We start from the raw sequence: 19,604 nt of genomic DNA on the forward strand, positions 1-19,604 counted from the left end.
CCCCTCGCTGTCGGTGTCCGATGGCCAAGAGATATCGCTCATGGTTGACGGAGGATGGTGACGAGAGAACAGATGAATGGCGTCGCCCGTCGAAAACCGTATATGTAGGTCTCTCGACGACAGAGAGCGCCGGTTGCTCTTCCGCGGAGTTCGTGCTCCATTACGGCGGTTCTCGCATCGAGGCCACTTCGACCGTTCCCGACGAGTCGTTCCGGCTCTCCAGTCCACTTCGCGACGGTTCAATGCGTCGAGGGAACTCCGACGATTGCCCTTCCCGGTGACTGCGCCGTCGCTTTGCACGCGGTGGGTGCGCGTCCATGGGCTCGCGGCTGGAAAAATGGGCCTCCCCAGGCCAAAAACTACATCCATCCGGCGCTAAATTCACCCGGATTTGGGCGTGGGGAGCCCAAACGAGTGGGGATGCTCTAACAGGTGTCGGTTCACGGGGCTCCTCCTGGTAACCTGTACCCGCAAAAAAAGGTATCCACATCTGTGCACACACCAACCACACGCCAGCTAGGTCGCTGCGCAAGACGGCTAGGGTAGGTATTGATGGCAGCAGCCACCGGAAATGCTGGGAAAAGGTCGGTCTAGGATCTTGAGGATATTTTGTGTTTAAAAGGTGTACTATGTATAATCACCATGCATGTTCATATACTAGGGTTGTTTTTACGTGATATATTGCGCTTGTTGGGTAATCTCATGTGAAAAGGGAAATACACAAATTAGCTAGCCAAACGCAAAGTTCTCGTTTGGCTCTGTTTTTCCTCAATATTTGGTGGATGTTGTGGCTTCTAAAAATATTGTGGTGTCAAATAATTTGAGGTGTTGGAATTTTCGTAAATTAAATAATCTAAGGTATTTCGAGACAATGAATACTAACATGATTTAAGATTTTTTCGATAAAGAAAATATATCAGTTACACATATACTCTGCAACAAAGCAATACTCTAATGAAGTATGGACGCACGCGGCCAAAAAAAAACAAAAACAAAAAAAACCACTGCAATGTTCTAGTCCTTGTAGGAGAAACACAAATACCACCGAGATAAAACCTAAAGTCTAAGGTCTTCAAAAGCGACACCTCCAAGAATAAAAACAGAGCACAAGCATCATCGTCGCCCATCAAAGATCTCAAGTATTCACCCTGAAGAAAGTCTCCCTCTCAAAAATAATGCCTTCAACAAAGACATTGGCACAACCAATTAAAGTCATGTATTGGATCTTCACCTTTAAAGGTAAGACTCTGAACTCTCATGTGTTGTCGCCCCACATGCATGTCGCAAAGACTAAAACCACCATTACTAGTCCTCAGATCTCGGCTTCCATATCATTCTTCGCCTTTCACTTCACCATGGAAGGAAATAGACATGTTCGATGATGGCAAGATATAGCAGAGCTTCGCGATGCTCCCCTCCCTCCAGAAACCAAAATGTCGGAAAAAACATGGGTGCGCGTGGCCGAATTCTATTCGGTCCAGCAATCTCCAGGGATGAGGCGCCAATGGGAGTTCGTCGGTTGAGCCTTCCGAAACTCAACACTCCAGCCAGATTAAGGAGGAGAAGCATCAAGTAGATCTTTGTCTTGGCGTGAGATAAACCCTAGGACCACCGCTAGGCAAAACGACACCCCCCACGTTGTCGCTCGCCGGCTTCCAACATTAGGCCAAAGATCTCAGCGGATACCGTCGCCACCGCTGAAAGTTCAATATCGGTAACCTAGAGGGGTGAATAGGTTCTACAAAATTTTCCTTAACTTGTTTGCAATTTTAGGCTATGCGGATAAATAATTTGGCCTGATGCAAACTAAGTGGAGCACTCTAAATAACAAAAAATATAAATCAAGAACTTCAAGCTTGATGGCTATCGCAATTTAAATGAGCAGAAAGAAATAGTTGAAGCACGCAGAGACGGTAATGTATCCGATGTTGAAAGGATCGTATGACACCTAGAGGGGGGTGAATAGGTGCTTTATCAAATTTTAATTCTTTTTCCAATTTAGACTTGACACAAAGGTAAATTCTCTAGATATACAACCATGTGAATTTACCTATATGACAAGATGTAAGCAAGCAAGCAAGTAGTACACAATACAATAGTAAAGTGTGGTAAAGGATAGAAGTAACCGAGGTGGAACATGCGGAACACAAGGGTATGATTAATATAGTTCCTTCTTTGTAAAGGGAAGAACGTCTACGTTGGCGGGGTGTGGTGCCACGAAGGCCTACCAACGCCACAAAGGACTCACCCTATTCTCCGGTGAGCAACGCCACGAAGGCCTAGCTCACGCTCCACTAAGCGATTGCCTTAAGGTCGCAACCGGCACCTTTACACAAATATTTGGGCATGCATCCACAACCGAATTGGAGGCTCCCAAGATGTTACCACGAAGCCCTACACAAAGATTATCTTCGAGGTCACCTCACAAAGACAAGTTATCAATAGTAATCAAACAACTAGGGTTTCTAAGAAACACTAGGGCAAGGGCCCTCAAGTGAATGAAGGAGAAATGAGAAACTCTTTGGGGAAATAGTAGCTCGGGGTCTTCTCCTTCGATTCTCCAAAGATCGAGAGCTTTGGGTGGTTGAGGGAGGAGATCAAGTGATTCTTGTGGCTCAACTATGGGTAAATCTTATTTTGTGGACGACCGGCCTTCTACATTGGGGAAGAAGGCTATTTATATGAGTATCCACTCAGATCTAACCATTATGCACATTTTCGTGTAAAACCAGAAGTACTGGCTGTTGCAGCCGGAAGTACCGGCCAGATTCCCTAAAGAGTTGAGCAGATGTTGTTGAAAAAGTAGGCGGAACAAGGGCGGTAGTACCGATGGCCGGTACTACCGGCCAAGTTCCGATCCTACTTTCGGAAACGCGTAAAACCCTACTGGTTGTGTTGTGCGTCTAAAACGCGGTTTCCGGAAGTAGCACCGGAAGTTGGGCGGTAGTACCGGTCGCTGGTACTACCGGCCAACTTCCTCCGTTCGCTTTTCTGAGCCATGTGTTGACTGCTATTGTGGGCAGAATCCTGCCGGAAGTACCGGTGCCACTGGCTGGAACTTCCGCCCATTATAAAAACACAACATTTCTTCTTCTTGATTGATACGTCCAACATCACTATGTGTAACATCTTTTTACAGACCTGTGTACATGAACACACATAAACTGGTACTTGTGTTGATATCAAACACACAAAACCCATTAGGGAGGGAAATGTTCTTTCATATGTTCACTTTCTTGAGGGGAAGCTAGTCACCATTAGAGAGGAGCGGTACCACGAAGGACACCGAACACCACCAAGGCACACCTTCTTCGCCATGAGCTCCTTCCATGAAGTAGGATCCCTTTCCACTATGTGAGGACCTTACGGAGGCCTTCAATCGCATACATAATTCCGGTTCGATCACAACTTGATGGCTCCCCGCGACCGCTATCGCATAGGAGTCCTCAACCTCCAAGGGTAACAAGACGGAGAGGGAAACTGATGCAATGGCTCAGATTGAAAATTTTATGGTTGAGAAAGAGCGGATGATGAGATCTTCAAGATGCACGGATTAACTCGAATTCGTTGGTTGAATCTCAAGGGATTAAGGATTTGAGGTAGGGAATACTAATGGAGTTCTTGAGACCTTTTGAGTGAGATCTGAATCAAATGAATGGCAAAAGGTAAGAATCCATGAAATCGGGACTGCCTTATATAGAAAAACTAGTCGTTGTTGTAAAAAAACACGCATGGAAAAAAGAATGGCCGGTATGACCGGCTCTGGGCCCGGTCATACCGGCGCTTGTCGGGTAATCTCATGTGAAAATGGAAATAGACACATTAGTTAGCCAAACAGCAAAGTCCATGTTTGGAACCTCAGTTTTTTCTTAATATTTGGTGGATGATGTGGCTTCTAAATAATATTGTGGTGTCAAATAATTTGAGGTGTTGGAATTTTCACAACAAAAATACTAATTTAAGGTATTTTGAGATGATGAATACTATGATTTAAGATTTTTTCATAAAGAGACCATATTAATATTGCAAAGATATTAATTACATTCAGCTTCTGCAACAATGCAAAACCTAATGATAGTATGTATCCACACATCCAAAAAAGTTTAAAAGGTAAAAGTCCCGCTATAATGTGGCCTCGAAGGCAAATTCGTACTTTTTCTTGTAGTGGAGGGCATAGTAACCTTCTTAGCATGTTCATTATTCTTTTCCAAAAACAAATAAGAGCATCAAGTAAATGATAACAAATAGTCTTACCAATAAAGCTAGGTTCTTCAGCAACTGCGTCAAAACAATGTCTTGATGCTCACAAATATAGGGGGTCGTTGAAATATTTGACGGAAAGTATCACCCAAATTTATAGTTCGACTCAAGTGAAACACATGAATACTAATAAGACTTTAGCAATTAAGACGTCACTCTCAACCACACTTGTATATCAATAAACTTACAGAGCAAGTGGTGATTTTATAGAAGTTGATTCAAATACTCCTTCCGGCTCCATTTAACCGACGCGATGGTTGTTTTGCGAAAAAATCCTCCACGATTTTATAAACAATCCCCTCTCCTCTGGTTCTAAATCCGTTTAGCATAAAACGTCTCTTTTTAGTGTTTTTGACATTACATGAGCTACGGGACTCCAAAATGGCAAGGTCAGGGGCCACGCTTTGGAATTTTTGATACGAACAAGATGGGCTGAAGAGGGAACCAGGAGACCAACAGGCTAGGAAAGAGGCATGGTGGCGTCCCCTCCCTTTTTGGGCGCGCCGCCTGTGCCCTTTCTCGCCTCGAGCGTCCATTTCGCCTCATCTTTTCGCGAACCGACTTATTTTGACCTAAAAACTACTATATATACGACCTCTGGGGATTTTGTCGAGACTACAACGATGGATATAAAAACACATAAACAAAGAGTCAGTAGGTTGCCGCCGACGGAAATCGGAGGGGGGAACGCTGCCAGAATCGCCTCCAGTGGACTCCACCCCCCTCCAGTGAGGGCATAAACACCATCTTCATCATCTTCATCAACATATTCAACAACTCTTCATCATCCCCCTCTGTAATATCTTGGCAAACATGATGTATGATGCAATATATTGTTTTCCCATGATCTATTGTATCTCTATGTTGATGTTTGACTAGTGAATTGTTCATGGCAATTATTATATAGTTCGGTGTTGGTAGCATACAAGTATTTGTTATCTTCTATGATGATCTTTTGTACTGATATATGAGTGCACACATATGTCGGGGGATGCATAAGGTTGTCACCATTGCATGTTCATTGGGAGAGGGACAACGGGAGCTTACAATAACCTTGTCCTAATTCTTAGATGCATGTTGTATTAATCATGATTAATCAAGCAGGGTAAAAATATGGGGACTTTTAATATTATAGCGGTGGTTGGACTTTACGTCTTAATAATTCCCTTGTTTGCTCTTAACTGGCCTTTGGATCAATCACTAGGGGTGTACTTGCTCATATCCATGGCTACATATATATATGGTTCCTCTCTAGAAGAAACACTAAAAAGACTATAATGAGCTTCACTAATTGTGACAACCACACAAATGAAATACTCCCTCCGGTTCTAAATATAAGCCATATAGTTTTTGGTACGGAAATTAAGAAACACATAATTAGGAAAAAATACACCATGTTTGGTTGGGATTAATCCTAGGCAATTAACGTTAGCTAATATAGGACTTTTCATAAGCTAAGGAAACATAGTCAAATCACTAAAAATATTTTCCATACAAGTAGGGCAATGTAGTAAACCTTATATTCTGGAATTTTTCTCAAAACACTATATGGCTTATATTTAGGAACGGAGGGAGTAGCAATTTTCCTGAACACTTTGCTCTCCTGAGTTACTCCACTTCACTTCCCTTGCATTTGTTCTTGCATTTTATTTTTAGCACTTATAATTTCTAGTAAAACCTCTACACACACAAACACCATATCTCCTAGCTTTGCATAGAATGCCATATAAGTGGGTTATAGGGCTTTAGAGAATAGATAGTTTACCTTCAGCTCCTCATGGGTTCGACACTCGAATACTTATAGAATTGTATTGCGGTGATCCCTTGCATTTGGGGGTTATCAGTCATTAATTATCAAAACCACACATGGGGATCCATGCACTTTTAGAAATGTTGTGCAAGTTCAAGATGAACCATCTTGAAGAGATCATATGTCATATGCTTGAAGCTTGATAGTATTATGGTGATCATGGATAGGTGAAGATGCGTCTAAGAAGAAGCTTCCCCATAGTGGAGTATGGGGGAGCAATCCACAAGACTTTTTGTCAAGCAAGCATAACCAAGAAAGGTGTTCCATCTTGAGGTGGACAAGATCGTCATCGTCAACCTCAAGTGGAATATGTGCAAGGCAAATGTATGATCTTGATAGGGTTTGTTTCTTACCGGTCTCGTGGTCTTAGTTGTGAGACCGGGTTTTTGGATAGATGGTCGTACTATCAAGAGGGCTCTCGAGAGAGTAACTCGGTCGTATCGTTCGGAAATAGCTCAAACATTTGCATCATTGGCATCATCTTCCTTGGTTCTTTTTAGTTCTTATCCCTGAGAGGATTTAGAGCTTCTGTTAATCTCCATGAGAATCTCTAGTTCGTCGAAAACGGATTTCATATGCACTCTCTGTTGCGTTTTTTATATTGGAGGTTTTACCAGTATGTCTTTTATAGATAGGTTAAACCTTTCATCGTATGTTTATATCATCCCTTTATGGAGTATCATGGTTCCATGCATGATTGATGACCCACAAGTATAGGGTGTGTATCGTAGTATCTTCGATAAGTAAGAATGTCGATCCCAACGAGGAGCAGAAGGTGTTGACAAGCAGTTTCGATGAAAGATTCACTGTAAATACTCACAGACAAGTATTCAGGGGGTTTTGATGTAACAGATGAATAAAGTACGAGTAAGTAAAGTGCGAGAGTAATAATTGCAGCGAGTGGCCCAATCCTTTTTAGCACAAAGGACAAGCCGGTTTGTTTACTTATAATAACCAAACGTTCTCGAGGACACACGGGATTTTAGTCTAGTGCTTTCGCTACATACGGCTAATTAATCTTCATTGTTTTGATAAGTGTTGTGTGGGTGAACCTATGCTAATGTACCGCCCTTCCTAGGACTAATACATACTTGTGATTATACCCCTTGCAAGCATCCGCAACTACAAGAAAGTAATTAAGATAAATCTAACCACAGCCTTAAACTCTGAGATCCTGCTATCCCTCCTGCATCGATATACCAACGGGGGCTCAGGTTTTTGTCACTCCGGCAACCCCGCAATTGGCAAACGAGTACAAGATGCATTCCCCTAGGCCCATAAAGGTGAAGTGTCGTGTAGTCGACGTTCACACGACACCACTAGAAGAATAACACCACAACTTAAATATCATAACATTGAATATTACTCAATCATACCTCACTACTAACATTTAGACTTCACCCATGTCCTCAAGAACTAAACGAACTACTCACGAGACATCATATGGAACATGATCAGAGGTGATATGATGATGAATAACAATCTGAACATAAACCTTGGTTCAATGGTTTCACTCAATAGCATCAATAACAAGTAGAAATCAACACCGGGAGAGTTTCCCATATCAAACAATCAAGATCCAACCCGAATTGTTACAGCGGTGACGAGGTGCAGCGGTGGAGATGGCGGTGATGATGATGGAGATGATGACGATGGTGATGGAGATGATGTCCAGCTCGATGACGGTGACGATGGCGTCGATTTCCCCCTCCGGGAGGGAATTTCCCCGGCGGATTCCTGCCCGCCGGAGAGCTCTTTTCTCTCTGGTGTTCTCCGCCCCGCAGTGGCGGCTGTGGCTCTTCGCGATGTACCCCTGGAGCTTAGGTTTTTGGGACGAAGGCGTACGCGAAGAAAAGGAGGCGAGAGGGGGCTGTGGGCCCCCTCCTCACAGGGTGGCGCGGCCAGGCCTTAGGCCGCGCCGGCCTATAGGGTGGGCCCACCTCGGGTCCCCTCGGCTCCCCCTTCTGGCTCCCTTCGTCTTCTGGAAAAATAGGATTTTTCATATAATTTCCGTCAACTGTTGATCTTCCAAAATATTGCATTCTGACGGCGCTTTTTCCAGCAGAATCCTGACTCCGGTGCGCGATCCTCCAATAATCATGAAACATGCAAAATAGATGAAATAACATAAGTATTATCTCCAAATATGAAATATATCAATGAATAATAGCAAATTATGATATAAAATAGTGATGCAAATTGGACGTATCAACTCCCCCCAAGCTTAGACTTCGCTTGTCCCCAAGCGAAACTGAACTCGGTAAACAGGACCACATGTTTATGGAGTGAAGAGTCGATAAATCAAATATGGACAAGAAGCATCATATTCATTTACACAAGACATTCTAGTGAACAACTTCCTCATATAACTCAACTTGAAACAAGTATAAGGTAATCACAAATAAAGGTGCATAAGAAATCATAGTTGGTGATGGCAAACTTCGTTCTTGGTCAGAGAACAATTAACAGGTTATTCTTATCTATCGAGCAGCGCTCTCATGTTAAAGTTTATATGGCTCATCTTGCATACTCAATCATAATGATCATTGATAACTTTCAAAACTATATTCATTCAGATAAAACTTGTACTAAACAAGGAAGAGTAAAAGACATGATGAAGTAAATCACAATATAATGGTTTGATCACAACAACTCAAATGCTTGCTTGAGATGGAGGGAAATAGGTTTACTGACTCAACATAAAGTAAAAGACAGGCCCTTCGCAGAGGGAAGCAGGGATTAAATCATGTGCTAGAGCTTTTTCAGTTTTGAAATCATATAAAGAGAATAAAAGTAATATTTTGAGAGGTGTTTGTTGTTGTCAACGACTGGTAGCGGGTACTCTAACCCCCTTGCCAGACAAACTCTCGAAGAGCGGCTCCCATTAAGGCATTTTCATTTTGGGTGGCACCCCTTCCAACCTTACTTTCACAAACCATGGCTAACCGAATCCTCGGGTGCCTGCCAACAATCTCATACCATGAAGGAGTGCATTTTTATTTTAGTTTTATTTAGATGACACTCCTCCAAACCTTTACTTTCTCAAGCCATGGCTAACCGAATCCTCGGGTGCCGTCCAACAATCACATACCATGGAGGAGTGTCTATTTGTAGTATCATGAAAGTTAATTAATCGGGGCTGGGAACCCCATTGCCAGCTCTTTTTGCAAAATTATTGGATAAGTGGATGAAGCCACTAGTCCATTGGTGAAAGTTGCCCAACAAGATTGAAAGATAAAACACCACATACTTCCTCATGAGCCATAAAACATTGACACAAATAATAGATGATAAATTTTGAATTGTTTAAAGGTAGCACACGAAGTATTTACTTGGAATGGCAGTAAATACCATGTAGTAGGTAGATATGGTGGACACAAATGGCATAGGTTTGGGTTGAGGTTTGGATGCACGAGAAGCATTCCCTCTCAGTACAGGTCTTTGGCTAGCAAGGTTAATTAGCAAGCACAAAAGTTGAGGGAAACAAATGAATATACATGTGATAGAAACAATCATGCATCTTTCTTGTAAGCACAAACAATTTTAATTTCAGAATAATAAGCTATGAGCTAACAAGAAAGGAAGACAATGAAACAACTATATATATTCTCTTTTCTACTTAAACCTCAAGGTGTTGTTGCTATTGACCAATGCTAAGTTTGCCAAAACCAAATAGATTAACTCAATGCTCCCAAAGTGGTACCAATACTAAAATCAAGATCAATCATATAATAGAAATTGCAAACTAAAATAAGGTGTGCAATATGTAAATGATAAGACTTCTCATTAATATTTCATAACGATAACTCACACCAAGGGATACATAGACAACCGACTAAAGGAGAGATACTTCCACACTGCAACCCATCTTATATGATAACTTCCCTACTCATGATATGACACTACTTGATAGTAAAAAGTAAAAGGTAGTGATGATGTGATACCGCGGCACTCCCCCAAGCTTGGAACAAACCAATGGGATGCTGACATAGGCATCCCAAATGGGCCTGCCGAAGATAGTACCCGGGGTTTACTGAAGGCCCATTACCCGAAGAATAAGAAGATTCGGGAGCCCAAGATATATTAAGGAAAGTTAGAGTTGTAATAGGAAGTGTTATTTGTAATCTGGCGGGATGAGTTAGAAACCGTCCCGGATTCTGTAACTTGTACAAAACGAAACCCTCGGCTCTGCCTCCTATATAAAGGGGGAGTCGAGGGACGAAGAGATCATCGAATCATTGTTACAAACCCTAGTTCTCATAATCGTCGAGTACTTTTCGGCTGAAACCTTCGAGATCTACTTGCCCTCTACTTCCAACTAAACCCTAGCCTACAATCCATAGGCATTGACTAGTTGATACCTTGTCAGATGCCGATACCGATGATGAATTACTCCTTCGGTGGTGATGGTGAATTCTTGACAAGCTTCTCAACAAGCTCCTGAAGCTCATCAATCTTGTACATGAGGTTGCGGATCATCTCCGAGTTATGCTCGACACGGTTAAGAAGTATGTCCGACGGCGAGTCCCAACTCTTGGAGTTATTTCCCCACTCTTCAGTTTCAGGCTTCATCCTTCCTGCAGTGTTAGAACGATCTATATCCCAATTGCTAGGCAATGCTGCCTTGGGAGTTCTTTCAATTTGATTATTGTAAATTAGATTGCGGAAGGGGTAATAAGTGCCTGGAGAAGATGTCTTTGGAGCTAGGTAGTGACGTGGAAATCTTCCTCCGGTGCGAATTCTTGCGCTCTTCTTTGCAATAAAAGGGTTCTCCACCACCTCGATGCTTGCAATGGTAGCACGCGGGTATGCGCGCGAGTCTTCCTCCACTTCTTCTTCATTTTCTTCCTTGACGCTCTCGTCCACCTCTTTCCACTCGGGATCTTGAATATTTTCCTCCATAGGCTCCTTGTCTTTGTTGTTGGAGACCATGATGCTTCTAGATCAAGAACAAATCCTGGCAGAAAACAGCTAGAAACAAAACGCGACGAGAAAACGATATACGGACCTCCAGGGGTCCGGGGGATTATATAGCAGTAATTTTTACGACAGAAGGAAAGTACCAGGTCGAACAAAAGTCGGAGAGGGACAACGAGGCGGTGTCCTCATAGGGCGGCGCGGCCAGGCTGGGGCCCGCGCCGGCCTATGGGGGCACGCCCTCGTGCGTCTCCTCCACTCCGTTTCGATCTCGTAATTTTTCATATTTTCCAAAAATAGCAAAAACATTGTTCGGAAAGTAAATCGCGAACTTTTTATTACCTGTACTGTTACCTATTCAAAGTCGAGTTCTGGCGGACTGTCAATTTGACCTTTGATGAAAGCCTCTGGTGTTTCCACTCGAATAACATCAACATCTACATTATAAGAATCACCTGAGATATAATGCTTGAGTCTTTGTCCATTCACCACTTGTGTGGCATTGCCTTGGAGAGAACTAATTTTAATTGCTCCTGAACGATACACCTCCTCAACAACATATGGTCCTTCCCATTTCGAGAGTAATTTCCCTGCAAAGAATTTAAGACGAGACCGATACAATAGGATTTTATCCCCAATATTGAACTCTCTTTTGATAATCCTTCTATCATGCCATTTCTTAACTTTCTCTTTAAAGAGTTTAGCATTTTCATAAGCTTCACTTCTCCATTCATCTAGAGAACTTAATTGCAGCAACCTCTTATTACCGGCTAGTTTAGGATCTTTGTTTAGTTCTCTAACAGCCCAATAAGCTTTGTGCTCTAGTTCTAAAGGTAAATGCCAAGCTTTTCCATAAACCATTTTATAAGGTGACATTCCCATGGGGTTTTTATAAGCAGTTCTATAAGCCCATAGTGCTTCCTTCAATTTACTAGCCCAATTCTTTCTAGTTTTATTAACAGTCTTTTGCAAGATAGATTTAATTTCTCTATTTGATAGTTCTACTTGCCCACTAGTTTGAGGATGATAAGCGGAAGCAATTCTATGATTAATACCATATTTAGCAAGAGTTTTTCTAAAACCACCATGAATAAAATGAGAACCTCCATCTGTCATAATATATCTAGGAACTCCAAATCTAGGAAAAATAATGTCTAAAAGCATTCTTAAAGAGGTCTCACCATCAGCACTTTTTGTAGGTATGGCTTCCACCCATTTATTAACATAATCAACAGCAACAAGTATATGAGTGTTACCTTCTGAAGAGGGAAAAGGTCCCATGAAGTCAAATCCCCAACAATCAAATGGTTCAATAACAAGAGTATAATTCATAGGCATTTCATTGCGTCTCGAGATATTACCAACCCTTTGACATTCATCACAAGATAAAATAAACTTCCTTGCATCTTTGAAGAGAGTTGGCCAATAAAAACCTGATTGTAGAACCTTTTGCGCGGTTCTATCTCCGGCGTGATGTCCTCCATAAGCACTACCATGACATTTACTCAATATCTCTTGTTGCTCATATTCGGGAACACATCTTCGCAGAATACCATCCACTCCTTCTTTATATAAGTGTGGGTCATCCCAAAAATAATGCCTCAAGTCATAAAAGAATTTCTTCCTTTGCTGAGCTGAAAAGGTTGGAGGCAAGTACTTGGAAACAATAAAGTTAGCATAATCAGCATACCAAGGACTGTCTCGCGAGCTCACCTTTATTACAGCCAATTGTTCATTTGGAAAACTATCATTAACAGGAACAGGATCATAAGCAATATTTTCCAATCTAGACAAATTACCAGCAACAGGATTATCAGCACCTTTCCTATCTACAATATGTAAATCAAATTCTTGCAACAGAAGTACCCATCTAATAAGCCTTGGCTTAGCATCTTTCTTTTGCATAAGGTATCTGATTGCAGCATGATCAGTATGAATAGTAACTTTTGAATCAACGATATAAGATCTAAACTTATCACAAGCAAAGACTACAGCTAACAATTCTTTTTCAGTAGTAGCATAATTTCTTTGAGCAGCATCAAGAGTTTTACTAGCATAATGAATAACATTCAGTTTTTTATCTACTCGCTGTCCAAGAACAGCGCCTACAGCAAAATCACTAGCATCACACATAATTTCAAATGGTAAGTTCCAATCAGGAGGTTCAACTATAGGGGCAGTTGTTAAAGCTTTCTTTAGAGTTTCAAAAGCTTCCTTACAATCATCATCAAAAACAAAAGGTACATCTTTTTGAAGAAGATTAGTAAGAGGCTTTGAAATCTTGGAGAAGTCTTTAATAAACCTCCTATAAAACCCAGCATGACCAAGAACACTACGAATACCTTTAACATCCCTTGGATAGGGCATCTTCTCAATTGCTTCAACTTTGGCTCTATCAACTTCAATACGTCTCTCGGAAATTTTATGTCCCAATACAATTCCTTCGTTAACCATAAAATGGCATTTCTCCCAATTAAGAACAAGGTTAGTTTCTTCACATCTCTGCAAAACTTTATCAAGGTTCCGCAAGCAATTATCAAAAGAATTTCCATAGATGGAAAAATCGTCCATGAATACCTCTACAATACTCTCACAAAAGCCATGAAAAATAGCATACATGCATCTTTGAAAAGTAGCAGGAGCATTACATAAACCAAAAGGCATACGCCTATAAGCATAAGTTCCATAGGGACAAGTGAAAGTGGTTTTCTCTTGATCTTTAGTTTTAACAGCAATTTGTGAAAACCCAGAATAACCATCAAGAAAGCAAAAATGAGTATTTTTAGATAACCTTTCTAACATTTGATCAATAAAAGGCAAAGGGTAATGATCTTTCTTAGTAACCTTATTAACTTTTCGATAATCAATGCACATTCTATACCCTACAACTACTCTTTGAGGGATGAGCTCATCATTATCATTAGGCACAACAGTCATTCCTCCTTTCTTAGGAACACAATGCACGGGACTAACCCATCTACTATCAGCAATAGGATATATAATACCAGCTTCAAGGAGTCTTAATACCTCATTTCTTACCACATCCTTCATCTTAGGAATTAGACGACGCTGAGGTTCAACAACAGGCTTCGCATCATCATCCATATTAATGGCGTGTTGGCAAATAGAGGGAGAAATCCCTTTCAAGTCATCAAGAATGTAGCCAATAGCACCTCGGTGTTTCTTCAGTATTTCCAATAACCTTTCTTCTTCGAACTCTGAAAGCTTAGAACTAATAATAACAGGATATATTTTCTTATCATCAATATGAGCATATTTAAGATTATCAGGCAATGGTTTTAAATCAAAGACAGGATCTTCCTTTGGTGGTGGTGTTCTACCCAGATCTTCCACCGGCAAATCATGCTTAAGAATAGGTTGACGAAGGAAAATTTCATCAAGATCATCTCTTTCTTCCCTAAAGACTTCACTCTCACTATTCTCCAAATGTTGCTGCAAAGGATTACTAGGAGCAAGAGCAATAGATGCACACTGTTCAACTTTAAAATCACTATTAGGCGAATCAATTTTATAAGGAATTTTGGTAAATTTAGAGAAATTAAACTCATAAGATTCACCAGCAAATTTAGTCAAAATTTTCTCTTTCTTGCAATCTATAATAGCTCCACAAGTATTTAGAAAAGGTCTACCAAAAATGATAGGACAATATTTACTAGCAGCAGAACCAAGTACCAAAAAGTCAGCAGGATATTTAATCTTACCACATAGAACTTCCACATCTCGAACAATACCAATTGGAGAGATAGTTTCTCTATTAGCCAGCCGAATAACCACATCAATATCTTCAAGTTCACAAGAACCAATTTCGTGCATAATCTCCGTGTAAAGCTCATAAGGAATAGCACTAATACTTGCACCAATATCACATAAACCATAATAACAATGATCACCAATTCTAACAGATAGCATAGGAACACTAGCTTGCTTGGACTTATTAGGATGTGAAATAATATTAGAGGCATCTTCACAGAAAATAATATGACCATCCTCCACATTTTCAGTCACAAGATCTTTAATAATTGCAACAGCAGGTTCAACTTTTATTTGTTCTTCAGGTTCTATAGGTTTCTTTTCACTTTTATGAACCGCACTATTTATAACAGAGTACTCCTTCATTTTAGCAGGGAAAGGAGTTTTTCAATATAAGCTTCAGGAATAACATGATCAACAGTTTCCACTACAACACATTTATTTATAGATGAATCAATTTTATCTTTATACGGTTCATGATACTTATCAAAGTTCTTCTTAGGCAATTCATAATGAGAAGCAAAAGCTTTATAAAGATTTGCAGCAACTTGAGAATCAAGACCATAAGTAGCACTCATATTACGAAATTTATCAGTTTCCATAAAAGCTTCAATGCATTTATAATCATAATTTATACCTGATTCTCTATCCTTGTCGTTCTCCCATCCTTCAGTATTTTCTTGGATCCGATTAAGAAGGTCCCTTTTAAACTCTTCCTTGTTGCGTGTAAATGATCCGGAACAAGAAGTATCCAGCAAGGTCTTGTCTTGAAAGAAGGTCTTGCATAGAAATTATCAATAATAATATTACCAGGAAGCTCATGAATGGGGCATTTGAGCATTAAAGACTTCAATCTCCCCCACGCTTGGGCAATACTCTCTCCTTCATGAGGCCAAAAATTATATATGCGATTCCGATCTTTGTGAATCTCACTTGGAGGATAGAACTTAGAATAAAACCGGGGCACAATATCATTCCATTCAAGAGAATCCCCATTATCCAGTAATTTATACCAATGCGCCGCTTTACCAGACAGCGATATAGAGAATAGTTTCTTCCTCACTTTATCCATAGCAATACCTGCACACTTGAATAAACCGCATAATTCATGTAAGAACAGTAAATGATCTCCAGGGTGGACAGTTCCATCCCCTGTATAACGGTTATCCACTACACGTTCAATAATTTTCATAGGTATTTTGTATGGTATTTCATCCTTACCTGGCGCCTCATCCACTACCTTTGCAGTAGTAGTAGATTTCCCAAATAAACACTCAAGAGAAGATCTCTCCATAATGAATTATAGCAGCAGGCAGAAATAAAATCAGCACAAACAGTAGAAATTTCCCTTACCAATTCCACTTAACAATAGCGCTTCACTCCTCGGCAACGGCGCCAGAAAATAGTCTTGATGACCCACAAGTATAGGGGGTGTATCGTAGTATCTTCGATAAGTAAGAATGTCGATCCCAACGAGGAGCAGAAGGTGTTGACAAGCAGTTTCGATGAAAGATTCACTGTAAATGCTCACAGACAAGTATTCAGGGGGTTTTGATGTAACAGATGAATAAAGTACGAGTAAGTAAAGTGCGAGAGTAATAATTGCAGCGAGTGGCCCAATCCTTTTTAGCACAAAGGACAAGCCGGTTTGTTTACTTATAATAACCAAACGTTCTCGAGGACACACGGGATTTTAGTCTAGTGCTTTCGCTACATACGGCTAATTAATCTTCATTGTTTTGATAAGTGTTGTGTGGGTGAACCTATGCTAATGTACCGCCCTTCCTAGGACTAATACATACTTGTGATTATACCCCTTGCAAGCATCCGTAACTACAAGAAAGTAATTAAGATAAATCTAACCACAACCTTAAACTCTGAGATCCTGCTATCCCTCCTGCATCGATATACCAACGGGGGCTCAGGTTTATGTCACTCCGGCAACCCCGCAATTGGCAAACGAGTACAAGATGCATTCCCCTAGGCCCATAAAGGTGAAGTGTCGTGTAGTCGACGTTCACACGACACCACTAGAAGAATAACACCACAACTTAAATATCATAACATTGAATATTACTCAATCATACTTCACTACTAACATTTAGACTTCACCCATGTCCTCAAGAACTAAACGAACTACTCAAGAGACATCATATGGAACATGATCAGAGGTGATATGATGATGAATAACAATCTGAACATAAACCTTGGTTCAATGGTTTCACTCAATAACATCAATAACAAGTAGAAATCAACACCGAGAGAGTTTCCCCTATCAAACAATCAAGATCCAACCCGAATTGTTACAGCGGTGACGAGGTGCAGCGGTAGAGATGGCGGTGATGATGATGGAGATGATGACGATGGTGATGGAGATGATGTCCAGCTCGATGACGGTGACGATGGCGTCAATTTCCCCCTCCGGGAGGGAATTTCCCCGGCGGATTCCTGCCCGCCGGAGAGCTCTTTTCTCTCTGGTGTTCTCCGCCCCGCAGTGGCGGCTGTGGCTCTTTGCGATGTACCCCTGGAGCTTAGGTTTTTGGGACGAAGGCGTACGCGAAGAAAAGGAGGCGAGAGGGGGCTGTGGGCCCCCTCCTCACAGGGCGGCGCGGCCAGGCCTTGGGCCGCGCCGGCCTATGGGGTGGGCCCACCTCGGGTCCCCTCGGCTCCCCCTTCTGGCTCCCTTCGTCTTCTGGAAAAATAGGATTTTTCATATAATTTCCGTCAACTGTTGATCTTCCAAAATATTGCATTCTGACGGCGCTTTTTCCAGCAGAATCCTGACTCCGGTGCGCGATCCTCCAATAATCATGAAACCTGCAAAATAGATGAAATAACATAAGTATTATCTCCAAATATGAAATATATCAATGAATAATAGCAAATTATGATATAAAATAGTGATGCAAATTGGACGTATCAATGATCTTGTAGAGCTTGTTACTACCTTCGAAACGAGCTCAAAATCATCAAAATTGGAGTCTGGATGCTCAAGTTATGGTCATTCTCGTTTTGACGGCCCTGCTAGTTTTCAGGGGGGCGAATTATCCGGCCCTAGTTGGGGGCGGATTATCCGAGGGTGGATTATGTGGGCCGGATTATTTCATTCTAAGGGGATATTTAAGGCCCCCTTCTTCCTCCTTGGGCTGGTTGCTTCTCCCTCTCCCCCCTACCCCATTGTTGACTTTGAGAAGCTCCCTCTCCCTCTAGTCCCTCCACGGTTCTTGCCCATATTTGAGAAAAAGAGAGAGTAGATCTAGATACACACTTTGTCCAAACCAAATCATCTCTTTGTGAGTAATCTTTGGGATCTAGATCTTGGAGAATTTGGCGTTCTCCCATTTGTTCTATTCCCCCCAATAGCTTTTGTAGCTTTATTTGAGAGAGAAGGACTTGAGCATCTTAGTGGCGTTCTTGCCATTTCATTTGGTGCATTGATTTGAGTTCTCCATGGTGATTCATGGATGTGAAAGTGAGAAAGTTGTTACTCTTGGGTTTTTGGAACCCTAGACGGATTTGAGGCCTTTGTGGTGATTTCTTGGGAGCCTCCAATTAAGTTGTGAATGTGTGCCCCAAGCTATGTGTAAGGTCCGGTTTCCGCCTCGAAGGAAATCCCTTAGTGGAACCGTGACCTAGGCCTTTGTGGCGAGAGTCACCGGAGAATAAGATGAGGCCTTTGTGGCGCTCGGTGTGTGGTGTGACTACCGCATCTTGGGGTAAGGCCTTTGTGGCGTTGGTGTGCATCGAGCAACGACACCTCAAGGTGAGGCCTCTTGAGGCGTTCGGGAGCACTAAGCCACCGCACCTCTCCAACGGAGATTAGCACTTGCAAAGAGTGTGAACTTTGGTATAAATCATCATCTCAGCGTGCCTCGGTTATCTCTATACTCGAGCTCTTTACTTATGAAATTTACTTTGTGATATGCTTCGTGCTTGAACTTATATATCTGGCTATCACATAATTGCTTATCTTGCTTAGCATAATTTGTTAGTGCACATAGGTGAACCATAGTATATAGGTTTTGGGCTTGACAAAATAAATGCTAGTTTTATTCCGCATTTGTTAAGCTCATATCGTAAAAAAATTAAACCGCATATTCACCCCCCTCTAGGCAACATATGTATCCTTTCACCAGCCCAAGGGACGCACCACCTGTGCTCTTTTCAGCTCTGTGGCCCCTCTCATCTAGCCAGGTCCCTTTATTTGGTAAAAAACTTGCATGGTATTTTCCCCAATTTTATTTCATGCGAAAACAGACAGAAAAGAAGACTTTTGCTAAAACAGCGTCAGATTCAACATTTGAGATGTATTAGTTACTGAATTCATATTAGTTGCTTATTTGTCAGCATGCCTTAGTTGTCTTCAACGGTTAGTTAAGCTATTTTTAAAAAACCATCATTAAGGTTTGCATCCTTATTTCATTAAGTTGGTTTTAAAACATGGTTAAGTTGGTTACTGAAACCAACATAGTTGCTACTCTATTAGCGTGCCTTAGTTGTCTTTTATATGCTAGTTAAACTTTTTCAAAGCACCAACATTAAGTTTTGCACCTTGATTTACATTAAGTTGGAGTGTTCAATATAGCTAAGTTGGGTACTGAAATCCACCAATACTTGAATCTCCATTAAGTTGTATAATGATTTCCATTAAGTTGTTTGATGCTAAGTAAGTTTGTGTTTGATCCTATGGTTTAGTAAGTTGTATACTAGATTTCATTAAGATGTTTTTGTTCATTGTTCTTAAGTTGTGCTCAAAGTCTAACTAAATTATTTTAAGTACTCTTTTAATTTGTTTTTTATCTTCTAAGTTGCATACTAATCCCCCTAGAGTTGTTTTGTTCAATTT

The sequence above is a fragment of the Lolium perenne genome, chromosome 3 (genome assembly GCF_019359855.2).
Source record: "Lolium perenne isolate Kyuss_39 chromosome 3, Kyuss_2.0, whole genome shotgun sequence".
Taxonomy (NCBI): Eukaryota; Viridiplantae; Streptophyta; class Magnoliopsida; order Poales; family Poaceae; genus Lolium; species Lolium perenne.